Genomic DNA, 26,953 nt, shown 5'->3' with positions numbered 1-26,953 from the left:
ACTGAAGGGCCAAATGATAAATAATTTCTTTTTTTTTTTTTTTACTCTCAGTGATGGCCAACTCAGTTTTCTCTAAGAGCCACTGTCCCAGCTTGTGTTCCTTATACCACTTCTCTCAGCTCTGCTTAAAAAAAATAATCTTGTGCTGGTCTTTATGTTCAGTGTTTTTAGCCTTCGGCATCTAGGCTCAAGGGACACCATCAGGTTATGTTAGAGGCAAAGAGCATCAACAACAGTAAGAGGGTGGGAATCACCCACAGCAGTTCAGCCTACAGCTACTCAGTTTAGTTTTCAGGGACCCCAGGTGTCCCCTAACGCCATTCAAATACCTCCCCCATCATCCTTCACCTCTGAAAGTTGGTCTGATCTACCATAGGAGACTCTCCATTAGGGATATGTAGAGGAGCCATCCCATGAAGACACCAGCCTCCATCCCAAGTCCTCCTCCACAACCCCCCCTAGCCACCTCTGATTAATGGGCAGCATCCCTTCCAGAATGGCCCTTCCCCAGAGGGCCTTTGCTTTCCATATATAATCCTTCAACAGCAACTGGTACTCCCTCTCTCTTATATTTTCTTATGCCTAGATCTAACTGTAGGAAAAACCCACCTTGGCAGCTTCCCTTGCTTTAGAGGGGTAACTGCTACCCTTTTGAGGGGTCAGTCCCAGAGCTGGAAGCATGGGGCCACATTGGCTTGGGCAGAGGACCACACCACCACCAGTGCCAAAATCAGCCAAGACACTGCACTGGGCTCCATGACACCTACCATTTCACCCATCACCAGACTGGTGAAGCAGTTTCCATTGCACATGTGCCCACAGTGGGCTCCTCCTGTGACTACCTCTCAGTTCTAGAATAAGCTAGATCGAAACACCCTAAAGTAATCAAAAACACTACCAGCATTACTGTGTCTTTCCTGAAGCTACCAAGCAGAGAGGACTTTCACCTGCACTCAAACACCACTGGTAAAGGGCATCAGATGTGGGTGCTATCCTAGCAGATGTGATCTAGCTTTCATGCTTTGAAAGCCAATCAGATCTCACCAAGCAGCAACCACTGTCAGCTCAATGCAGCTATGGGTGCCACCCATCCCCCAGCTGACAAGCTGGTCTATACAACACACTGCTGGTCTTTAGACAGTGTGGGAAAAATTGTCTCCTCCAGTCCTCCCTGTTCTTGAACCTCAAATCCTCTCTAGGGAGGATTTTTGTGCTGTCTGATGGCAGAGGTCTCATTTTCATCAGCCTCATCCCCAGCCAAATTCCCATTGCTATGCAAGCAACACCTTAAACCTCCTGCTAGCCTGAAAGGAAGATAAACATCTGCTAGGTCATTACCAAGGCTTGTAAATCGTCCACCTGGAACAAGAACTGCTAGACTTTCCATGCCACTTTAAACACCTTTGGAGACTGTTTTTAAAATCTACAGCAGAGCCCGGTTATCATACCAGCCTCTGTTACAGGAAAACTCATTGCAATTCTTCTATGAGAAGTCCCATCCCTCCAGGTCTTGCCTGATACTTCTTGGCACCTCAGAAAGGCTTTTCCACTCCCTGGAGAGCCTTGTTGTCACCTTCAATGAAGACCATGTTCTCTCACCCTCAGTGCAGCTTCTCAGTAGTGCCTGCAATGGGCTGGGTATCATTCACAGCTGCCTTTGCCTAAGCATGAGCTGTCCTATGCATAACTAGCATTTAAATTGAAGTTTGACAACATCAGAAGCTATGTTAAACCCTTTATCACTTAGTAAATAAGTTGATTTCACTGTGTAATGTTGCTGCAGTCCTATTTCATCTTCCTGCCCTTGCACAAAGCCATCAAACTAATGGTTTACAGCCAGCTAGTGGGAGATGCTTTTATTCCTTCATGGCCCTTACACTTTGAAACACTTGGATGCCATGCAGGCTCTGAGGAACTCATTAGCATGGCCTTAGTGGAGAAACACTACTCTGGAAATTGCAACCCAGATTAATATTACAGGGATGTAACAGCAGCAGCTGAAACACCCTTGACATCCCATTTTCAAAGCCAGGTTAGAGATCAGGCCTTTATGCTCCTAAGGTCAATACCATGTAACACACCAGTGTCCTTCAAGTTCAAATAGATACAAGTTCATCCTTTTTGATACTCCTAGCAGCATTCCTATAAAAAGGTTTCACAACCTCTAGAAAGGCCAAAAAGCCACCTCACCTATTCATTTGCTGTGTACTTTATTCTCCAGACCAGCTTTGCACTGCACTTTGTGCAGCACCATGCCCCCAGGCCCACTGCAAGGCATTTCCTCCCTTCTGCAAAGAACTGCACCTCGTTTCTTATGGTGGCCTTATAGAAAGGACGTTGGACCCCATCTCTCTATACTATACCTATCCCCAGCACTCCCTGCTCACACCTTCATCTTACAGCTGCTGGCCAAATGGCTACTCTATGTTTGCCACATCAGTAAGTGTCTGTCCATGGGGTCCAAGGTCAATAACACACTCCTGCAGGGGCTGAGCTCCTCCTCCTTGTGCTGATCTCTGCCCACTCCAGCTCCAGTATGCACTGGCTTTACCAGTTATCACTGCCAGCCCCAAATCTGATCTCCTACCTTCCCCCATCCCTCCAGCACTCCCATACAGTTCCTCGAATTAGTTACTTCCATAACCACCCACCAATCTTTCAACAGTGGCTATGCCTGTTTTGGTGGCTTTCCGTTAGCAGTGCCAGCCAAGTGTTGAACAGAGACATCCAACTTACTGCTTTCTCAAGGCTCCCTCCCTCTCCCTGCATCAAGAGATGCTCCCTTTCTACCTCCTTACCTTGTTTTGCTGCAGCACACTTCCAGTCCATCAAGAAAAGTACCTCTATGATCAAATAGCATTTTTCTGGGGCTCTACAAGCCCACCAGCTGTACTGCCTTCCTTCACAGCCTAAGCCCTTTGATCTTACATAATGGTGGGACAGGCTCCCTTCATCTGGCATACAGGTAACAAGAAACTCCAGTTTCTCTCCTACCCCTGCAAGCACTCTTCAAAGACTTTCAGCTCCATCCTTTTGCTTGCATATCCTTCCTCATCCCCCATTCCTTCCTCCAGGCTACAAGCCTAAGAGAAGCCAGATGAGGAGACCCTGCTAACCCACTACCTCCTCCCACCTAAGCTTTACCCCCTGCCCCTGGTTTAGGGCAAGAAACATACCATAGCCAACAAGTCCACCTACAAGTACCCTAGATCATAACACCAGACCTCAATCACGCCATCAACTTTTATAGAGGTCGAACAGCTGCTTGTTATTAGGGCCTGGGCATTATAAGCCTCCCCTCTCTAGCAGGCACCCATTATGGTTCTATAATGACAAGGTTGCTGTCAGCTGTAGGTGGTTTCCCACACTGCCCCAAGCCCACCAGGAGTGGGGAAGCAGCAATGAAGGTACTACTTGGCTTGTAAAATAAATGGGGAGTTGGTGGCTGTTCTCCTTCCCCTCTTCTCTGAATATGTGCTACTGGAATTTTAAACAGATTATGTAAGTGGCTCTCATTTAATCCATCTGAACTATCCTCTTTTAATCACATATGAGATCAAAGCAGCTGACTGTGAAATGAGTAGGGAGCAGCACAGGCTCTCCACTGTGCAAGCTGGCCTGCAGTGGGTAAGGAGGGGACAAGTTGTGGGAACACATGCTAGGCCATGATGCTCCTTCAGTTTGTTTTGTTTAGTTTTGTTTTTTTTTTAAATACTCAATAGCAATATGGGAAGCACAAGTGCTACTGTCACTTTCTGTGTATTTCTTGCAGCCTTTCCTTTGCGCCTCTGCATCCCAGAGATGTAGAAGGACTGCGCCATGGATGTGGGGGCATGGTAGCTTGGCTGGGAAGCTGCTCTTCAAAGAGAGAGCAGCTCGCTCTCTCTGAGATTTATATAGTTTACCTTTTTCATTTCTTCTCCTGAAGTCTGACATTTAAAAATGTGTAATTGTGTTTATCCCTGGCAAGCTGTGAATGGCTCCCCGGGCTGCCCGTGCCTCCTGTACTGCTGTATAAATTACACTGACAACCCCTTATTACAAAGGGAAAAATAAGTTAATGGAAAAGCAAAGCAGAAATAGATGCATAAAAATCCCAAAGTGCCCAAGTCAGCAGAATTGCCCCCACGTGACGCTCATTGCCAGTATTTAATTAAACAGAGATCGATTGTGTGGGTGAGTGTGAGTTGGTGTGCATGCACGTGCAGGGCAGGAATTGGTACATTTATACTGTATTTATTTTTTTTATAGTGAAGCATTATTGCTATTACACTGAAGGCTACCCCTGCAGGGTGATGAGCAGTGTGGCTCGGGGAGGGAGGGCTGTGCCCTGCCTGCCTCAGGCAGGTTCTCCATTCATCCGAGGGAGCCTCTCCCAGCTGATGGGGAGCTGAAATGCCTGGCTGCCCCTTGGGAAGAGAGCTTGGGTGCTGCAGAAATGCCAGGACCATCAAAGCTGTGTTTCCTTTGTGCAGGCAGGGCTCTGTGAACTGCAGCGCAGGCGAGGCTTGAAATCCGCCTGCCCCAAGGCGTGAGCAACAAAATAGCTGAGAAATAGAAATCACATCGCCTCCCGAAGCAACCCATGGTGCTTTTGGGAAATGGTACGTTTAGATGGAGGCTCAGGGAGATGCGTGAAGAGCCGTGAGGGTCGCCTACCGCGAGTCACTCCTCCAGGATGGTGAACTGGGTATTTGGGGAGAAACACTGAGAAACATGAGCTGAGGTGTGGGATCTGCAGACCAGGACTCAAGGAGCTTCAGAGAGCTCAGACATCCTGAGGATGCTGTGAACAAACGGGAACTGCAGCAGAAAAGCTGGTCTGGGACCCCAGGGGTACGTGCAACCCAGTGCTGCTCGTAGCCTCCATGTGTGAGTTGAGCCAAGTGACACAGGCAGCAGCCACAGAGCTGGCTCAGAGCTGGGGAGCTCTGAAGGGACCCTGAAACCCTGCAGGACAGCTATGGGGGGAAAGGGTTGGAGGCAGGGGAAAGCTGTCTGGCTCTGCCTTAGCTTCCTAATTCAGATTATAAGGAAACACTGGGATCTCAAAAGATGCTGGCTATGGGATTGGAAATTTCCTGTTACTCGTGGCTGATTTGGGTCTCTCCTGAAGACCAGGGACCTCTGACAAGGCTCTGCATTCCTGTGTTTCCCTATTTAGTCACACAAAACACAGCCTCTGGGATAAAATGCCAGCCACCAGTCAATATCTGAGCAGGCTGCTGGTGGAAATCAGAAATAAATTTTGAAAAAGTGGTATGTTTCAAGCAAAATGACCAGGCAGAGGTGGAAATGCTTGGTTGGAAAGGCTCACCTCTGCCAACAGGAGCTGGAAATGTTTCCTCCTGGGACACTTGCCCAGGAGCTGCCACCAAGTCCCCATCTCCCTCTTCTGACACTGACAGTCCCCCCATCACTTGCATGGGCAGTGGTCCTTGGCCTCTGGGGTTTGGCCAAAATGTTGTGTAAAGCATTAAGTGAAGATGTGCAGATTTTAGCGTGGGCTCCACAGCCAGATCGATTCAAATTCAGCCATCCTGGGAGCACAGCAAAGAAGTTAACAGCTGCTGGAAATTGCAAGTGGCTCCTTTCATTTCCACACATTTTTCTTGCCTAATTGGAGCCAGGTGAGCAGTCGTGTAGGAGTTGTGAGAGGCTGGGGAACTGGACAGGAGCTCTCTGTGACTCATTCCTGCAGGAGGGAGGGATTGCTTCTTCCCTGGGGTACCAGTTGCACCAGTCTGCTCTTACTAGGTCTAGAGTCAGAAGCAGCACCCCCTTATCTCATTGCACCCACACATGTCATTTGGACCCACATTGGGGTCTTTCTGCTCCCCAGCCCTTTCTCTGGCCGTGTGCTCTTGGTGTAGTGCTGATGCTCTGAATTTTTGTACCTCCCCCTCTGCAGCAGCATCCAGGTTCGACTCCTGTAAATGTTAAACAATAATCCAATGTGAAGGAAATAAAACAAGGGAATAATTTCTATTTTTGATCAGTTTTAAGATCAGTCTCACGGCCCTGACATCTTCCAGACAATGGCTGAAAATCCCTTCTCCCTGCAGTCTGGACACCAATCAATACTCCACAAGAAATTTCCAGTGCTCGGCTCGTTTGTTAAAGACCTAACGTTCCCTTTCCTCCAGAAGTGGGTGGCACAGTGAGTCACAGAAAGCTCAGCAGGATGCCGCTTCTACCTGATGCAATGCTGAAGCCAGGCTTGAAATCAGAAATCATCCAGAAAAGCTGTTTTCTCAGCCTAGGGCTGAATCTCGGTGCTAGACTGGAGAGACTTGAGGAGTCTTGCTGGGCAGCAGGTCTTGGAGGTCCTGACAGTGCCCAACACCAGCGGCAGGGACAGGATCACAAGTGATGGGGAGCCCATCCTGATCTCTGGGCCTTTCAAAATGTGCTTGTGACATGTGTCCATCGTACATGACCGGTCCTGCCCCTTTCAGCAGCAATGCTGCACACAGCCGTTTGCTCCATGCAGAGGCACACCGCAGATGTATGCACGACTGAGCAGGGCTGGGCTCCAGCAGTATCCGCCCATCAGCCTGACAGCCCTGCGTGAATCCTGGCCCCCTTCCTCACCCCCACACTGCCACAGCCGATGGAGAGGAGCGATAAGGCCCTTTGCAGGAGGAGGCATCAAGCTGCTGCAGGAGCCTAACTCTCCTACCAAGGACAGTGGGTTCAGTGGCTGCTGCAGGGGCTTTTCCAGGACCTGGAGCCTGGCCTTGGCAGATGGCATCGCAGCTAGGACGTGGCTGTGGCAAGGAGCTTGTAAAATGCCTGTCTTCCTGCCGTAATCAGGCTAACCTTCTCCACAGCAAGGAAGCCCCCAGGGGAGCTCCTCAGACCGGCAAAATGCCTTTCTTTTAAAGTTACTTTGCTTAATTACTCTGGGACATGTTTAAAAATACGATGTGCCATGAGCCTTTGAAGTTCAGAGAGACTTTAGCAGGTGCAGTAATCCCCTTATTCTAATCCTGATGACCAAGATATGTTGGCTGGCCTTTCTCATGGTCTAGTGGGACTCAGGCAGTTTAAAAGCCAAAGTCTTTGTCTGCTTTCCTCAGATGAGACTTTCGGAACCGTGCTGGCCTGTCTTCACCTTGGGTGGACCAAGCACCTCGCTAATGTGTTTATGCACAGCTGTGGCTTATTTATATCTTCCTAAAAAACTCAGGTGAGCACCCAGGAGGACAGTGGTTGTGCACCTTATTCTTCCAGCTGTGCTTGTATCAGGCTGATTTTGCTGAAGGAGGAGAAAGGCTTGATCCAACCCTGCAAGCAGATGGACTCGCGCAGGTGGGAGCGGGTGGGCTGCAGACTGGAGCATGCAGAGGCACGAGGACCCCCTTGCTCCGTAAGCGGTCAGGGAGAGCACTGCAAAAGCTGGGTGTTGCTGCCATCCTTCAGTCAGAGCGAGCAGGGAAAGAATTAATTTCTCTTATGCAACCAACAGGAGCTATTGCCCGAAGCACAGGCCTCGTGTAAGACTAATTAAGAGCTGAGCAATGTGCCTGAAAGAGCTAAACGGATTTTGCTTTGTTAGAGAGGTCTATGGGCCTGCCTGTCTGAGGGGGGGGAGGCACAACAGAAATAATCAGAAGCAATCATTGGAAAGCCAAGGGTGGCCAAAGCAACGCTTTGCAGCTTTATGTTCAGAGAAAGCAAAGACTGAGATTTTGGGCAGCGTGTTGGCTGGGGAAAGAGGCTTGGGAAGTCTGGTGGCATCGGTATCTCCTGCTGCACCAGTACTCATCTCAAGGAAAGTGTTATTTACAGCAATGTTTTTGCATATGAAATGAATTGCACCAGAAATACCTGGCGCTCTTGCAAGTTCCCTCCATATTAGAAATAGCTGCCAAAAGTCAGGTCTGAATATTAGCTAACTACTTCAATCAAATTACATAACTACATGGTGTTGAATAAGAGGAGAAATAAAGTCAATTGTAGAGTAACAAATGATGTATTCACTGCAATAGAGGTGCTCGAGCTTTCAAAGCTTACAAAATGTCTTCTCCTTTTTTTCAAAATTAAATTTCCTTGAAATCAATGTATTCCCATGGAAATTCTTTATTACAACAAAATGCCATTCAAATGCCATTTTCTGGTGGAAATGCTCTGTTAGTATATTATTGACACGGTTCAATTACTGCACTCACACTCGCAGTAGCAATGTGCCAGACAAACAGCACCCAGGGCACATTCCTCTTGTCCTCCAGACAGTCTTTTGTGTCCTCATAGATTCAATGGCTGGACTCCAGGCCAGGCTGGAAGGATTCATCTGGCCTGTCTTGACACATCCTGGGTGCAGAAGTCCCTCTCTGGGGAAGCTCTCCAGACTCCTGTACCCTCTTGGGTTCATCCAGGACCATCCACATGATGAGGTCAGGTCCTCTCCTAGGACCACGTTGGACACCATGAGAGATATGAGGGCTCAACTCAGCCAGTGTATGTGCTGAGCCCTGCTTAAGGAGAGGTACCCAGACCTGTTGAGTTTCTTCTCCAGGTATGGGAGTCATTCATTTGACTCCCATCTCATGCCCCTCTGGCAACGGATTTGCATCTTCTGCCTTTGCATTTCAGCCGTGTGATCTCTCATGCTTTGGGAATCCCACATTGCCCAGTAAGGTTGTCACCAGACTGGTTTATATCGAGCCTGTCTGGTTTTGTCCCAAAATGCCCTGGACCTGTTGGAATCACAGCCCTTGCGCATGCCAGGCTGCCCAGTGCTCAGCAGCTTCAAGCTTAAGGCAGCTGCTCCTTGTAGTCTTTAATCTAGTAAACCCAGATAAACATCATACCTTCTTTGAAACAGATCACACCAGCTCATGCCCCATCAGGCACCCACCATTTGAAGCCAAGCTGTAGCCATACAGGCAGAAAACATCTCCAGTATGGTCACTGTCTCCTTAGTATGTGAACTGTTGCATTCATGACTAGGAAGAATAGGTCCAGTGGGTGTAAGCAGAAGCTGCCTGTTCCCCATCTCTAGTGTGTGCTCTGTGGAAATGAGGCATCATCTTTCCTCTCATAGTCAGGAAGTCATTTCTCACCTCCTGCCTGGTCCAGCTCAGATGGAGAGGTGCTTTGACTGCCTCCCCCCCGCCCCACCAGGAGAATTTGTGTCTCAGCCCTTCCTATCACTGTGAGGATCCTGCTGCCCTCTCAAAGTCAGGAGTGTTGAAGCTGGATGATGGGACCAAGTGCATCCACCTGGAAGATGGAACAGATGCACCCTCAACAAATCTGCAGATGATACAAAACTGAGGGGAGTGGTTGATACACCCAATGGGTGTGCTGCCCTTCAGAGGGACCTCCACAGGCTGGAGAAATGGGCTGATGGGAGCCACGTGGAGTTCAGTAAATGTTTGCAGTGGTGCCCAGTGACAGGACAAGAGGCAACAGGCACAAACTGAAATACAGGAATTTTTTTCTGAATGTAAGAAAACATATTTTTGCTGTGAGGGTGGATTTCACAGGTTGCCCCAAGAGGTTGTGATGTCTCCATCCTTGGAGATATTCAAAATCTACCTGGACATGGCCCTGGGCAACCTGGTCTGGGTGACCCTGCTTGTGCAGGGGTTGGACTAGATGATGTCCAGAGGTGCCTTCTAACCTCAGCTATTCTGGGATTTGGGGACTCTGGGCTTCTGAGGGCCCTCTGACAACCCCCTGGGCAAAGCATGGCCCCAGCAAGGTGCCATCTGGGCTGCCCTCGCACGTGGCTGCCCTCTTGTCTCCCCAGATCTTTGCAGGGAGAAAAGCTTTCCCCAGCTACCCTGCACTTGAGCAAACACTACCAGCCATCTCAGCACCCCAGGTACTGAATTGCAGGAAATTTGGAGTGAGAATGTGGATCTGTTGCCCTGTATCAAGCGGGGTAGAATGGGGCTGACCTTGCCCTCCATGCTGAGACCAGGAGCCCCAGGTGAAGCAGAGGGGGGTTGCTCAGAGTGTCCCCTCCCCAGCTGTACTCCTCCTTGCTTTGCTGCGGAAGCATACAGGGAAGTGGAATAACATTATCTTCTTCTTTCCACTCAGATCATTAAAGTGGAGCACCCCATTTCCTTCATAAATTAAGCTGATGTACGGTTTGGCAGGGGGGGATAATCTCCTAAAATGCTCCTGAGAGGCTGCATGACCCATCCTGTCCTTCCCCATCAGTGGGGGCTTCCCAGGAACAGGGGCTGCGGTGTTATTTATTCTGGAAATGCAGTCTGTGTCCTCCTACAAACCACCACTGCCGAGCTGCCCCGGTCCCTCAGGGTGCCACAAGCCCTGCGAGGTGCCAGCCCTTCACTTCGGTTGCCCTTCCTCCCTCCTGCACAAACCTGCCCAGCCTCCCCTCTGCAAACACACGCCACAGCCACCGAGAGCCGAATCCAGCCCCGCAGCCATCCCTCCGGAGCCAGGGCAGATGCAGAAGGGATTAATTTTACCCACTTCAATAATTTGCTTGAAATGGGCAAAACTTTTGTTTTAATCTCCGTTTGCTGTATTTCACCCAGATTCTCTGCTGCAGCATCTATTTTTCTTGGCCACGGCTCACACTGGAGAGCAACGGTCTTGAAGTTTGTTCTCACAAATAAACCGAGTAACCTGTGGACCTACGGCAAATTAAAAGAAGCTATTTAGCTATGCAGATACACCCGGTTCCATTTTTTTTTTCCAGATTTGGCAGTTCATTAATAACAGCCCACTGTTACAGAGGAAAATGTCACACCAAGCAATCAGCGGCACACAGCTAGGTTCCTCGGGATGCTGGCGTTTTTGCTGAGAGGAAAAAGAAACAAAAAAAGGCACATTGGGCCACAGAAATGCAGCCTTCCCGTTACAGGCAGCCAAGCAAGTCACAGCAAACACTTTATTTGATTCATTTAGCCCTTTCTCTTCTTATGAAATATTTGCAGTCTGCATTTTGATCCACACGTATGTGTTGATGAACCAGCTCTGTTAATCATCCGTGTCAAACGACTTCAGCCTATGTGTTCTTACCCACTGTTTGCTCTGTTGCCTCAAGAGTTGGGAATTCAGCTTTCCAGGCTGCAGGTCACTTGCAGTTTCCTTTGTATAGTCGTGTGCAGAAAAATGGTCTTGAATCATTACTTGAGGGACCGAAATGAAAAGGAGTCAAAGGAATAGATTGTAGCAGAAAGATTACAGTATTAAATGACTGATTTTTATTTAACACATTAACCAATATACTTTTTCAAATATAGGCTCAAGCCTACTTAAGGCAAAGTTCAAGTTAATATTGATATTTGAACGAAGAAGCACTTTCATATTAATCACCTAACTATTAAATGTCTGTGATGTGACAGAGCTTACGGGCTACGTCTCCAGACACATTTTCAAATGGTTCAGGCTAACTTTGATCCTTCTTAATGACAGAGAGCAATTAAGTAATGGGTTCAGAAGTACTTTAAACGAGTAACTTGCACAGGGGTTTTTTTTGCAGTGTTGTCAGATAATATCTCAATAACATATCTGGGAAGCAAAAATGACCATCCTTAGCTCACCCTGTGCTTTTGCTTTGCAGTCTGACTTGCAGCCTAATTTGCAGCAGGCCAGAGTCTGAGTGTGAAACAGCTGAGTGACAAAAGCACAAGACATTGCATCGGTGCAAAACCCTGCGGCTTCTCCTTCAGCCAGGGATGCACAGAGTTGTCCATCGCAGGTGGGGAAGGAGCTGGGGAGCGTTATCCTCCGCAGGGCGGCTGCCGGGCGGTCCAGGCCCTCGGCTCACACATTGCCATGGCAACCGCATCCGCCGGGGCAGCAGAGATGGTGAGAACACCCAGCACCAGGCCGGCAGCACGGAAAGGCTCAGCTCACACCAAACCTGGCACAGGCTGGGCATGCAGCAGGGCCTGCTGCCATGGCCAGGGTGGGAAGGGAGACCCAGCAGCCTGGTCTTGGGTGGAGGAAGGTGGATTTCCACCCAGAGGAGTCTGGGAGGGACTGTGCACTTGGGGGTGGCGGTGGCTGTCGGCACATGGGGTGGTTGTGGTTGGAGCCAGGGGTGAACAAGAGCAGAACTGGCCACAGGGGAGCCTGTGTGTGTGTGTGTGCACATGTGCATGTGTGTGCATGTATGCATGTGTACATATGTGTGTGTGTACATGCATAGAATCATGGAATCATAGAATGGTTTGGGTTGGAAGGGACTTTAAAGATCATCTAGTTCCAAGCCCCCTGGCACGGGCAGGGACACCTTCCACTAGACCAGGTTGCTCCAAGCCCCATCCAACCTGGCCTTGAACACTGCCAGGGAGGGGGCAGCCACAGCTGCTCTGGGCAGCCTGGGCCAGGGTCTCACCACCCTCACAGCAAAGAATTTCTTCCTCATATCACATCTAAATCTCCCCTCTTTCAGTCTAAAACTGTTCCCCCTCGTCCCATCACTCCATGCCCGTGTAAAAAGCCCCTCTCCAGCTTTCCTGTAGCCCCTTCAGGCACTGGAAGGTGCTAGAAGGTCTCCCCGGAGCCTTCTCTTCTCCAGGCTGAACAGCCCCAACTCTCTCAGCTTGTCTCCAGAGCAGAGGGGCTCCAGCCCTCTGAGCATCTTCGTGGCCTCCTCTGGACTCGCTCCAACAGCCCCATGTCCTTTTTATGTTGGGGGCCCCAGAGCTGGACGCAGCACTGCAGGGGGGTCTCACGAGAGCAGAGTGCATGCATGTGCATGTGTTTGTGCATGTGTACGTGTGCACGTGCGCATCTGTCTGTGTGCACATGCATCTGTGTGGGTGCATGTGTGCATGTGGGTGCATGTGTGCATACATGCATGCACACACATACCTGTGCACACAGGGGCACAGCCAGGAATGAATCTCTGTGTATATGCACTCCCACACTTCTGCATGCCTTTCAGGGTGCCTGGCTGTACACTGACATATGTCTGTGGGGAGGTCAGGGGGTGTCACAGTCATGCCTGTGTTCTGCCTAGCCAGAGGGTGCTCAAGTGCATGTGTTTATGTTAAAAAAAAATGTAACAGATATATTCCTTTCATTGTCAGTGGGGAAAGGCTGCCAATGCTGCAAGCATAGCACAGGGCATCATCGTAGAGGGACAGGCTCGCGCTTGGCTGTTTCACACTTCGTTTCTGCATTTCCTAGCTGAACACTGACCCGTGTCTGCAAGTGGGGCGGTGGGTGCCAGCACCTGCAGGGATATGGAGAAGCCTCATACCCACAGCCAGGGCATGAAAATGTCTGTCCAGCTGTGGAAGAGTGGGTGTGCTTTTGAGAAGCCAAAGCATAGAGAGAGTGGCAGCATCCCCCACCTGCCCTCCACAGTTTAGCAGAGCTGAACACGTAAAGCTGCTGCTCACCCGTGGGATGTGGCTGGACCAAGCGTCATGGGTCTGGGAGACACCTGCGGTCCAAGGTGTGCATCCTGGCTATATCTCATCCCTGTACTGGACCAACATGCTGAGGCGCATCAGCTCTCCCTGTCCCTGGGTTTCCAAAGGGATGAAACCCTGTGGCAGGGGTTGGGGGAAAGCAGCGATGTGAGGGAACCATGGCTGCTGGGGATGCCCCAATGCACCTAACCAAGGCAGCTCCCCCCCTTCTGCAAGCCCCTTTGTTTATCTGTTTCTCTTGGCCACAATAGCTGCTCTGCGATGACCAGGTCCTCATCATACAAGGTGTCCACCCAGGAGGGTCTGTGCTGCATTTGGCTGCATGCACAAGCTTCAGCTGCCCGGTCACATCCTGCACCCCTGCGCTCCTCAGCACAATGTTCAGCTCTGCAGATAGCATCAGCATAAAGCCTCAGCACCACAAAACAAGTAGGGATGGGTTAAAACAGCATTTTACAGCTCTTGGCCCTGCTTATCCTCAAGGCTAATGCTGAATGAAGGGAGGCTGTGCAGTGAGTAGGTTGAGAACCCAGAAAAATCACTTCCTGCTGGGTCAGAGAGCACCTAGGAGGTGAAGTATAGCTGCAAAGGATCTTTCTCTGCTGACGGTGAGGCTGAACTGCAGTCGGTGGCTAAGGCATCATTAGAGTGGCTGTACATCTAAACATCATCCTCTTCCTCTGACAAGGTCTCTTGTCCAGCACACAGGGTCACGGGAAGCCTGTGGCTGTACACACAGGGGTGACGGTTGGGTAGATGCGCGAGGAAGTGAAAAGCTTTGGGGGCAAAGCTTCTTGTAAGTGGAAGGACAGCAGAGCTTCCCACAGCTGACTGCTGCACTTTATCTGCTCACAGCTAGCCGTAAACACAGCGGCGAACAGAGTAACACGCAGCTTTCATCTGAAAAATGTTGTAGCACGTTTGCGCGAATCATCTCTGAGGAAGAGGATATGGGAGCTGGGGACATGCCTCTGGTCCGGAGGCAGACACTGAATGCTGGGCTGCCCGGCAAAGAGGTGTCCCACAGAGACACACAAATTCTGCATTTGCACATGTGCCTGTGTGTATTTCTGTCTTTACAACTGCAGAGGTAAACCTTTCCAGTTAGGGAAACTCACCTTGGTGAATCCTGCATGTAGAGCAGGTCCCCCAGTGCCAGGTGAGGTTCACGAGAGGGGAAAGAGGAGTGGGGCTGGGTGAGGGGTGTGAAATAGGGGGCTGGAGGCATCAGGAAGGATGCAGAGCAGACCAGAGTGGGAGAAAGGTCCAGCAAAGTCTCTCGCATGGTGTTGTGCCTGCGAGGCAAATCCCAGAGACTTCCCAGGGCTGAATCCTCCTGCAGGTCTCTCAAGCTCCAGCTGGTCCCTAAAGGTACCTCTGTGCAGCAAGCAGTGTCTGGGGTGAAATATCTACGGAAAAACACAGGCACTTGGAAAAGCATCTCACCAGGATCGTTGTGACTTAATGGGGACCCCCATGCAGCACCATCCATCTTGCTCTCCTCCCCAGGATGAAAGTATCTTGGGAAGCCACACCATCTAATCTACCCCCTACTCCTATCCCAGACCTCCAGGTCCACACCTCCTGCTTGGCAAGAGAGGGAGAAGCTGGGCTTGTGGCAGCTCTTGGTGAGAAGCGATGTACAGTTAGATGCCTGGAAAGCAGAGGAAAGTTTTGTAGAGCTGACCACACAAAGCCCATCTGTGTCTGTTCTGTTGAGTCTTTCCAAATTTTTCCTCTTTGAAATTTGGAGTGTTTCATTCTGCTCAGTTTTGGTATCTTATTAGTCTCAGGTTTCCTTGTCCTCCTGGGTGGCTCATTAGGGAGTGGATAACGAGCTTTCTCTGCCCACTGCTCATAGCAGTTGGTGCAAAATCTTTAACAGATATAGTTTTTCCAAGTATTTCTTGAGGATTTGGCTTAAATTGGTGCTAACATAATGTAACAGGAGAGATGTTTTAAAGAATTCAAACACAAAGAAAGTCTCTTTGTTAAGCAGGGTTTGCCACCATTGTGTCAGAGACACCCCATTGGCCCACCAAGGGAGTTTTCAGAGATGTGAATGGCACATATGTGGCCAGATCCTGCTGAGAAACATCATGGAAAGCAGTATCCTGTCCTGCAAATCCACGGGGTGCAGCTAGACCCACTAAAGGTACAAGAATTAAAATCACAGGAGCCCAAACTCCATCCGCACTGAGGCACCTGAACGAGTAATCTGGTTTGCAGGACTTTTGAACGAGCCAGGTGCTCCTAATATTCCTGTGCAGGCTCTGCCACTGCTCAAGGCAGAGAACCTGCTCACTTCAAGTGGCCAAATTTTCAGAGTGAAGGGAAAATGATGGTTATTCAACACACCTTTTCGCCTGAAATGCAGCCTTTTGTTTAGATAACAAAGAATTTTTTGTGTTATGGGCACTTTCAAATGTAGCTGTTTAGATAGTGACATCGACAGCAGAATCCCAGCATGAAAAATGCAAAATCTGTGATTATATATGAGTATGAGGTGCTCCATGCATCATGGGTATGCACCTCACAGTTCAATTAATTTAAAGCCAGCTCTAACCAATCTGGACCTGACTCAGCTATCCCTCTCAGGACTGTGATAGCACAGCTGGGCTGCCTGGGTCAAGAGCTCCGCGTCCTCAAATTCCACAGACAGGATAAATAGACACGTAGGAAAAAATACGACGTGGCTTTTGTCAGAGGCGTCCGCCTGCTTCACCTGCTATAAAAGCAAACAATGCTTTTGCCAGGTGTTAATTTTGCAAGCCCCAGTTTCTGTGATCTCATCTGAAAAATAGGGACTTGGGAATGCATTTTAAGCAATTTTGTTTTGCAGCTGCTCTAGTTTTATACCTTGGTCTCTTCTCTTTTGGTAGGAAGGACACAGGGATGCAAAATTAACAAACTCGTGCACTGCCTTTGGAAAAAACAGGAAGATTAGCAGGCCTCCTGGATTTATAAAAATGTTGCACCCTCTGCAGGGTTCAGAAGAGGGAAAAATGAAGGAAAGCAACATCCATCCCGTGCAGCGGCTAACCCACACTCGTACGGGCACTGAGGAGAGGCACGGGCATTTTTGCCAGCGGAGTTTCCACTCCGAGGGCTGTCCAGGCTGCAGTGTCCCACGGCCACACCCCAAATAGCTCATTGTAGTGTTTGCAGTCCTTCAAGCCCAGCGTTACAGCGGAGGGAGCTCTGTCCACTTGCAAACCCAGATGCTCCCTGCGGTGACTGGCAAGTGGGTACACGAATGTCATTAACTGTCTGAAAGCATCGAGTGGACATGCCAAGGGTAGACACAGATACTCTGGGAAAGCCACAAAACGGACAGAGGATGTCTGATGGTGTCCCAGCACGTGGTCACTCCTCCGGGCCCCCAGTGTGCTGTCAGTGTGGGGCAGACACCAGCTTCTGGCACAAGCATCTGTCCATGAAGTCCAAGAGAGTGGAGCAGCTGTAACGGCCCTGTTTGCTGTGACACAAATACAGCTCATGCATGAGTCCTGGGGCTGCGTGGTTCAGACGAGGGGAGCGGGGCACGATTGCTGCAAGGGCGTGGACACACAGGCACGTGGGAGAGCTGGCAGCCGTTCATCTGAGCTTGCCAAACTGGCATGGATGTAATCTGTGCAAGACACCAGTGAACTAGGGCCAGGCACGTGATGGCTACAGGCTCGACTCGGTTATACTAAATACAACAGACTTGCCACTTAGTGTGCTTTGCGGAAGGGAAGTGAGGTGGGAACTGTGGATATCTGATGGATATCACCGAGCTTTGGACCCAGACCCATCAAGCAGTCAATTTGCATCTTAGCCTCAACTTCTCATCTGACTTTTTTTAAGAGAGGAGGAACCAAACCAGTGAGTAATCCTCACGTCGTCAGCCTCTGCCAAGCAGCCTCAGCAGTGCATGGGAACCAATATATGTCACCTAAACAAAAGGAACTTCTTGGGTCCCACTGCTCCTCAGGCTGCTTGAAGATGTTCAAGCTTAGAGATCTTAGTGTGCGCAATGACATCGGTTGCATTGATCCATCTTTACAAGATGCTGCATCCTGAAGCAGCCTCCCAGCATTAATGCAGCAACTTAGAAGAGTCTGGAGAGGGTTGTACATCAATGAAAGAAAAATTGCAGGAGACATCACAGAGTGCAAGAAGTCCCTGAGCTGCAGGTAGATCAGCCAGCCTGACCGCTGACACCCTCACTTGTGGCCTGGCCCAGGAGATGTGCTTCCTCCCGAGCTCACGCATCCAGGGATCAGCTCACGGGCTGCTGTATTGAAGCTGACACCTGTCACCTCCAATGTCCGGCGAGACAGTGCAGAGCCCTGAGGATGACGTTGGCATCGGCTCCCAGCTTGGCCTTGGAGCTCGCTCTGCCCATGCATTCCCACTGATGGAGCCAGCGCCTGCCCCTGTCGTGACCTGAGCAGGGACTGGACAGTGGGTGAAACCTCCCCCAACACCAGGTTTCTAAAGCCATGACTGGTTGTCTTCAGAGGGCGATTTGGTTTTCCAAAGAGAAGGATACGAGTAATGTTTAGGTGCTGCAGTCCTGGGAGGGGGCATTCAAGCTCAGCTGGAATGTCCATTTAAGGACTAAGGTGGGACAGAAGGAGGGAAACCCAATTCATCTGAGTGTCTGCTCCGTAGCAAGACAAGCACAGAGGCCCATGAGCATCTACAGAGATCACAGTCATCTGGGCTGTCTCCATAATTGAAGGTGAAATTTAGAGGACTCCAGAGAGGAATTTCGTCAGGCTTGCCTTCGATACCTCCAGTGCAGCGGAGGGAAAGTGCTCTGGAAACATCTGTCTGTCTCCTGGTTATGGGATCCCATGCAGACACGGGGTTAACTGCTGTATGGTGACAGGCAGGTCACACGAACACCACCCACCGAGCCTTGAGCAACAGCTTTTCTGCAGCCAGCAGTACCAGCCTCGGGTGGGAGAATGGAAAGTACAACCAGGTGATGGTGGGCTCCTGAGCACTGGATCCCCTTCCCCGTAGATGGGATGCATCCATCCCACCAGATGTTGGTAACACTTGGTAAAAACTTTCTGAGTGTTATTTCCCTCCTGTCTGAGCGTTATTTCCCTCCTGTCTGAGCATGGACAGTGCCAAGCACAGCACCGCATAAACTAAACCTGCACCTGCACAGTAGACATCTCTGTGGGGAAGCATCCTACCACCTGAAAAGCATTAGAGACAGGTTATTGTCAGTAACATGGGGGTAGCCCAGCACTGATCCTGCCAGGGATGGAGTAGAGGAACCCCTGGGGATGTGTTTGATTCAGAAAACCTCGAGTGATGTTCTCCATCACCAGTGGCAGTGAGGTGTAGGTCCCCCAGCTAAGACCACCATCCTCATCTCTTAACAGGCACTTCATGTTCAGAGCTCATGATGTTGCCTTTAGGGAAAAGGCTTTGAGGAGGTGGATATGCCATTTTGCTCCCGTGCTGCTGCTACCTGCAAGGCTGTGTGCTAGTGGCCGAGATGGGAATGGTATGGTCACGGGAGCAAGACCCCAAAGGCTGCACCTGCGGGGACTCTCCCGGGCGGCACTGCTGGAGCAAAGCCCTCACTGTGTGAGCGATTCACTGCCATCCCTCCGACTTGTGCCAGGAGCGCTCTGTGTCCCACGTGAAAGGTGAGAGAGCATTTAAGCCACTTTTAAAGCTGCGTAAGACCTTAAACCCTTAAGGACTTAAATGCCTTAAGATTGTAGTGTGTCATAAGACAGAGTTAAAGCAACATAAGCCTCTTTTAGCCTCCTTGAAGGGCAGTCTCATGGCATCCCAAGGGCTCCTGTTTTGAAGGCACCACAAAACCAGGCTTTCAAAGAGCTGTCCCTTCTGCTAGGCTGCTCTGAAGGCTCCCGTTTGACCCGGGCTCCATCAGGCTCTGTGCATGCAGGAGATCTCTTCTCCTTCCTTCACCAGGTTTGGATGCCTCATTAAGACAAAAGGCGCTTCTGGAGCTTGTCAAATTGAGCTGGTTTTTTCCTCTTTCCTTGGTTGTGGGTTTGAAGAAACAAGTCCTTCTGGTGCATCTGGTGTGTCTTGGAGAGGAAGAGGATGCTGCAAGATAAAGCAAGATCATCCTCCAACTGGCACAGACACAGCGGTCCAAGCGAAGAGGCAGGAACACGCATCTGAGCAGCAACATGCAAGGTCAGAAAGAAACGCCTGCGAGGCAGGCAGATGAGCATGCCCTATGCAAACACACATACCCTGATCCATAGGGCTTATCGCAGGCTATAAAGACACATTTTGTGGAAAACCCTGTTAAGATACTGGCCGCACATCGCTGCTTTAAGCCCCTACAGCAACTTAAACTGGCTATAATGTTAAGCCTTTAGAGTATTTTAAACTGCTTAGATTGCTCAAAAGACCAGCTTAATCTTAAACTGCAGTGCAGCTGCTTAAACAGTTCAAGCTGATCTAAAAGCTCGCAGGAACACGGAGTGCTTGAACTGTGCTTAGCCCTGTTTGTTGGCTGAAGCACGGCACTGGCCCTGTCACACCCAATGTGACACTGGGGCTGACATATAAGCTGTTTTCATAAATAGACTTTGCGGAGCGTGGGGGAGAAAAAAGACCTTGTATTATCCCTTCCCAGCACCAGGCACAGCTCCAGGTGTGCTCATCCTTCCCCTTCACACCACAAGCTGCACCAGCTCCCCAGGGAGGGGAAGGTCTCCAGGCATGATGTCCTCAGCTATGGAGGGCACTGGTGCTGCACAGCACAGTGGGAATTGTCACCTTTTATTTTTTTGATGGACGCTGTTAGTCTTTTTGCAATCAGAGTTTTGCAGGGAAAGGTACTCACTATTTGGATTATTAACAGTGCTTTCTTCTGCAGCCCAGCAGGAGTGAATGTTGGTTATCATCTTTCTCTAAAATAAGTAATTGCTGGAATCTCTGGCTATGAGGACAGAGGACAATGCTCCATCCCTGGGCAAGATAAAGCCACACCTAAACCAACACCTTGTTTGCCATTGGGTCAGCCCAGTCCTGTGAATCTCTCCCCCAAGGCCATTTTTTCCTGTTCCCACAGAGAAAGCCTAGGGATTTTTTCATTAAACTTTGTTTTTCCAATTTCTTTGTTTTTTTTCTCTTTTTTTAACACCCACGAATGCAGCCAAGGACTTGTGCAATATGTGCATTGGCTTGTGAAAAAGGAGTAAATCTCCAATGTGCCTGAAGTCTGTCTGGACAGCCTGCCCAGGTATAAGAAAACAGGTAAATGTGGTGCCTGAAGTACAAATTATGTTAGACTCAGCGGAAACATTGCCTAGTGGATTAAATCCCTTGGTAAGAGACAAGTTGGTGGTGATTTTGGTCTGCCATGTGATATTCTCAGTTTTCATATCATCATGATATTCAGAAAACAAAGCATTACCTGCCCAGCTGTGCCAAGCACTCATGGAAAACTTGTGTTGTAATTTTTGCTCTCTGGAATATTAAACCTTCATAGTCATGTATGTGGATATTGATAGTAGAGACTGTAGAAGTTGCAAAGGGATTTGCATCTTTTTCTCCATGTACAGTGTTTACAACATGCAAGTGCACGATTTATAACCATTTGGACTTATTTATCACTCAGGGAGTTTAAATTGAATGTGCCCGTTGTTTTGTTTTCCTAATGCATGTTATACCAAGACTTGTGCAGTCCTGTTCCTCATGCTGGTGCCATCTAACTGGCCTGAATGGTCTTCTAGTGCTTTTGTGGCATTGCTTCCTAATAACCGGCTACAGTATGCTCAGCAGCACCACGGTACGGTGCTTGCACATCATGTGTTGACACACACACACACACGGAGGGGTCATCACTACTAAGAACAATTCCCCAACACAGTAAAGGTTGTGAAATGCCGCAGGGCTCTGGGAAAGTGTCCCATTGTCCATGTCCTTATCCAGCTCTTGCAATGGGCTGGAAGTCCAGGCCTGTCTCTGGTAACATCTGAAGATATTTCATAGGGTCTTGTTGAGATATGAAAATCTAAAAATAGGACTCACGATCTGTGGAGGGGCCTGAAGGTACTAGCGAAAAGGCCATGAGTGTCCCTGGTCCTGCTGACAAGCTCACCACGGATTAGAGCTCAGCACGGCATCCTTCCGCGCTCCTGGCAGAATTCAGTGCTCACGTCAAACACCTCTGTTTGCGCAGAGGGAGGTCATGCCCTGTAGGAAATGCCTTCCTCCCGTAGCTTTCCTGCCCACTGAGACACCAGCTGCCAGACCCTGAGCTGAGCACCGGAGCCCCAGTGCTCAGCACGGATGGATCCTTCACCTGCGTGTCCTCTGGGAGCTCTCCCTTGTGTGCGGGGAGCTTCTGGGACTTGTGAACTTGCTGGTTGGCTTTCTCAGGAATCATTATCATTTATTGATAGGATGCCTTTCTCAAGCCTCAGGGCACTATTGCAGACTTTCAGGCTGTGCACATACGAATTCACCCATCGCAGAGAAGGAGTTGCTGCATGCGGAGATGTTACAAAACTGTCTTGGCCAGGAAGCAAAAAGCAGTTTGTCAGTGTGTGCGCAGCAACCGCAGCAGAATTGCTGTCTTGCCAGCCTGAACAATGTGTGCAGGAACGACACATGTTCCCAGGGCTGGGAGCAGGGCTCTTTGGAAACAGCCTGGGCTGCTCTCTGCACAGGGTGCACCGTGTGGAGCACTATTCCAACAGCACTATTCCAACCTCATCGATGCCATCTCCAACTCCTGGACACCCCCACCCCAGCCCACCCACACTTACCCTGTGCACTTACCCCCAGGCCAGCCACACCAGTCCTATCCCACACTCCCCACACAACCCCAAGTGTCCCTAATGGAGCATCTCCACTAGCTTTGTCTGTCTTCTTTCTGCTCTCAACTACTGCCATGGCCAGAATGAGAGAAACTCATTTTACAGAATCATAGAATTACAGAATGGTTTGGGTTGGAAGGGACCTTAAAGATCATCTAGTTCCAACCCCCTGCCATGGGCAGGGACACCTTCCACTAGACCAGGTTGCTCCAAGCCCCGTCCAGCCTGGCCTTGAACACTGCCAGGGAGGGGGCAGCCACAGCTTCTCTGGGCAACCTGGGCCAGTGTCTCACCACCCCCACAGTAAAGAATTTCTTCCTAATATCTAATCTAAATCTCCCCTCTTTCAGTTTAAAACCGTTACCCCAATAATCCAAATATAATCCAAATTCCTCAGGTCTCTACCTCAAGAGAAGGACTATGGGCTGTGGTGCATTTTGAGCAGGTTTGCTGGGCAGTTTGTGGCCCCAGTATTAAGGCAGCATGGTATTCGTGTTTGATGGTTGGAGCAGAAATGCAACCACCTTCCTTCTCAGATTGCCTTGAGTTCTCCTATAAGAAGATATTGCAGTAGTCAGTTATCAGAAATGGAGTGACTCAGAGAAATGCAATATTTCCAATAAATGGGCAATGAAACAAGCTTGAGGTCAAAGAGAAGCTGCCAACTCTTTCTAATGGGTTGCTCAAAAGTGCAGATTCGTCCTTGGGACTGAAGTTTTAAGGTCATTTCTGCCCATTGAAGGCACCAGGGTAGAGATGCCAAAGTTCTTGAGGCTTCTGAATGTCTGATGGAGGCATTTGGACAGATTGCTAATGCTGTCCTCATGTCACTGGGGTGGGCCATGTAGAGATGGAGATGACACCCCCAGGTCAGCATGGGGTGACAAGGACATGGACGTGACCTGGAGGTAAGTCGGCACCAAAGGCTGAGGAAAGATGTTCTCCTGAGGAACACCATCAAGCTGGCTTCATGTAACTGGTTTAGCCAGCACTTTAGGGAGAGTTTCCTTGAAGAGATGGTGACAGTAGAATGCTTATATTTATTGCAGCCAACACATGCTTCTCTCACCCCTGAGAAACGTGTGCCTACCCTACCACCAGCACGTCCTCTCCCAGGGCCCCAGCTCCTGCGTCTGAGCAGCTCAGAGACAATGTCCTCCCCTAACTGGGTTATAGGAGATTGGATTAGCAATTTGTGAGTTAGTAAAAGTCTAAAAATGGAAGATAAAACAAAGTGTGACAGGCTAAGCAGCCCTTGTCACTGGGGATTGATCACAGTGCTAATAGCCAGCGACAGCCGCACATTAATAACACAATAACCCAGCTTTGGATATTGGCACTATCACAACCCTTTAACCTGGTAATAACTCATTGGGAAAACGCTAACGGTGTCATAGCCAACATGTCTGTGCTGCTTACACCCCCCCCTACCTGCCGGTCTGGCAGAGGCAGCAGGGCCACCGCGGGGTCATCAGCTGTGCCACGCACGCAGGTGTCAGGTCCCGTCCACAGCCCCACAGTGCCCCGTGCCTGGTCGGGGACATGGCACCAGGATATCCTTTGGGGTTGTGGGCACAGTTTTGTTGGGCAGGGACAGGAGATGTGCAGGGGTGAACCCGTAGTGGTGACACACAGCAGGGGACGGGGAAGGGCTGGGCTGTGGGGTGCTCATGGAGTTGGAGGTGGGACTGAGCTTGGGCTCAGAGCGGTCAGCAGGGGCATCCGAGAGAACATGACAGCAAGTAATTTGGTGGGTTTTTTATTATTGCTTTTTTTGAAATATTCTGGATTTTAGTGACATGAACCATTCTCAATTTGCCTAGGAAGACTCCTGATGCTAATTCTGGCTGTGGTGGGAGATGAGACAACAAGGAAGTTACAAAAAAATCAAGGTTGTTTAGAAAATGAGAAGTGAAATTAGCGATCAAGCTTTTCAAAAACGTAAATCAAAATTTAGGAAAAAAAAAGTAAAGCCTGTCTTAAGGCAGACATCATCACCTTGTTTACAAAGGCTTTTCTGAACGCTGCTTGGTGTCACGGAGCACGGAGGGGGAGGAGAGATGGAGAAATATCACTGCTGTTTCTCCACCCCCAAGCACGAGCAGCCAGAGGCATTTCCCTACCTCGGCTGGAGCTCAGGCTCTGCTTTGGCACCCACCCAGCAGTTGCATCTCTTGGCTGCGCTGGTTGGAGTAACGCTGAGAGCAACAGATTTAAGGGATTCAAAGGTCAGCAAATCCTAAATGCCAGCTGCAGGAGAGCGGGGCTGCGGCACCAGCGAGACATCCCCAGAGGAGCCCTTCCCCTCCCAGCAGGGACCAGCTTCTTGTCACTGCATGTGCTTAAACCAAGACATCCCTGCGCCAGGTGAGGGATGCATCCAGGGCTGTGTCTACCAACATCTCTTCAGTAGCAAAAGCCCCAGCACAGGTGGAGATAGACCTGAAAAGTCCTGTTGCCACCTCAATTTGCCACCAGGTCAGCGATCCAGGATTGCTTATGGCCAATTACACCCATGGGCTGCGTAGCACATCCTCTATGTCATCCCTTCCAGCAGACACAGCAGTCCTCATTTTTGGCTCAGACAGTCCTGGGAATGGCCGTGTGTGCCAGTTCACCCCAGACATGAAGCAGGAAATGCTGGTGAAGGAGTGAGGTCCTGTGCCATGGCGCAAGGACCTGTCCCCACTCTGTTTCCAGGGAGGCTGCCTGTGCTCCCTGCAGCCCATCATCCCTGCCAGCAGCAAGACAGAATAACCCGCTCATTCTGTGTCAAGCAATGCAACTTGAGGGCAGAGAAACCCCAGCTGTTATAAAATGCCTCAGTTATCAGTGTGGCATGCTCTGCTCCACCACCCCATCAATGGCTGAGGTTTCTGCTCAAACCCTCCTTTGGAGTCATGACCACTTCTTGTTCAGAGCATCAAGTAACTGCAAGCCAGCAACAGGGCTGTGGGATGCAGAGCAAAATTGGGGGGGTACCTAGGGATACAGTGGCATGCCTGTGCCCCAGGGGAGTGCAAACCCCTCCTAACCACGACTTCCTTCAGCAGACCAGGAGAGACGTGACTTTCCTTCCTTCCCAATGGGCTCCTGCCCATATAGTGCCGCTTCCCAACCCTTTGGGGCAGAAGGCAGACCTCAACAAAAAAAAAAAAAAAGGTGGAAATGCAACGTAGCTCTGAAGGATCCCCTGACTAATTAGTTTTGGAGGCCAGGCTGATCTCAGCCAGCCTTGCCTGCAATTACTCTGACAAGAAAGGACCCCTTTGAGACTTGCTGCCAAACGGGGGCATTTCCCCCCACTGCCCAGCTAAGGGAGCAAGGACCAGGGAAAGTGGTCAGGAGAGAAGATGTCCTGATGCTCCCATGCTGTTTAGCTGCTTTTTTCCTCCAAAGGTGCCCCAGTGGGGGGGTTTGCTGCAGTGTAGCTCTGATGCATGCAAGGGACATGCATCCACAGTGAAAAAAGGAGGGCTCAGCTTGTTTGGCTTAATTAGAATAATGAAGCTGTGAGCCTAATAGGAGGAGGTTGGGAGTACTGAGGCTGTAATTGGCAGAGATTGGGAAGCGTGAGGCTGTCGGCTGGCAGCCATATGGAAGCAGCAAAGTGAGGGTAGTGAGTGACAGCCCGAACCTGTGGCGCTCTCATTAATTCCAACAGCAGAGCTGTGATTGATGTGTCAGCTCCCTGCTGCTCCGCGATTCGGGCGGCTGATTCCTCCTCACTTCTGTCTCTACTGCTGCAGCCCGGGCTGGGGAAGGGAAAGACAGAGAGGGAAGGAGAGGAGGAAAACGTATAAGGAGGGAAAGAGCAGCAGAGGGGAAACAGGAGAAAGGTTGTGGGGTGAGATGGATGGATGTTATAACCTAGGCATTGGTATCTGTGAAGCCTGGTCAGCCCCAAGGACAGGCTTTAATTCAGGCTTTCAATCCCAATTCAAGATTTCGACCCCAGAGTCACTCTGTGCTGGAGTCAGAAGTGTTTCATAGTCCCCAGGACCCATATGGCTCTGTTCCTGCTTGTGCTCTTGGAGGTTTTGCCAGGCTGCAGGCAAGTTGGTAGGGTCAGGCTAGCCCCTTGGCCCCTCTGCCTGCACAGGAGGATGTGCTGCTCCGTCCTCACGTGCTCGTCTTCCTACTGAGATTCAGCCCTCTCCCACCGGTGCCTGACACATGGACACCCCGTGGGCATGGGGCACGGGCACACCAGTGCCCTGACTTTGACAGCATACCCAGTCCTAGGCCAAGACTGAAAAGCTGGTGTGTCTGAGGTGTGGGTATCTACAGACCCACAAAGAGTTTGCTGGGTAAAGTCCTAAATTTGAGGCAGGAGAGACCCACCCTCTCTCCCACCATAAGGAGGACAAGAGCAGCCCTTACACAACGCACGCTGAGAAGCAATATGCTGCTCAGACCCCCTCTCTTTCATTACCCTAAAGCTTCTGCCGTGATCCTGGCAGAGTTACGGTATTGCCAGCCCTCAGTGTGTAACCAGCTAACCAGATTTAGCTGCTTAAGCTTTCTGCAATGCTTCCACCTTCCCTTCAGCTCCAATCATATCTGACTGGGGCCAGCCTCTGTAGGATGCAAACCGGAGGCTTTGCATCAGCAACAGCTGCCTCGTGCCATTAAGACGTGGATAACGGGCAGTGTCTGTCTGTGCATCCCATGTGCCCTGCTCCTCGAGACAGCTCCTCCGGCTGAGTGTGCAGGGAGGAGGGGAGAGCATGCCTTGTCCCTGGGGAGGGAGCA

The sequence above is a fragment of the Nyctibius grandis genome, chromosome 22, assembly GCF_013368605.1.
Source record: "Nyctibius grandis isolate bNycGra1 chromosome 22, bNycGra1.pri, whole genome shotgun sequence".
Lineage (NCBI taxonomy): Eukaryota > Metazoa > Chordata > Aves > Nyctibiiformes > Nyctibiidae > Nyctibius > Nyctibius grandis.
The sequence above is the reverse complement of the archived record's forward strand: the minus strand, read 5'-3'. Positions refer to the sequence as shown.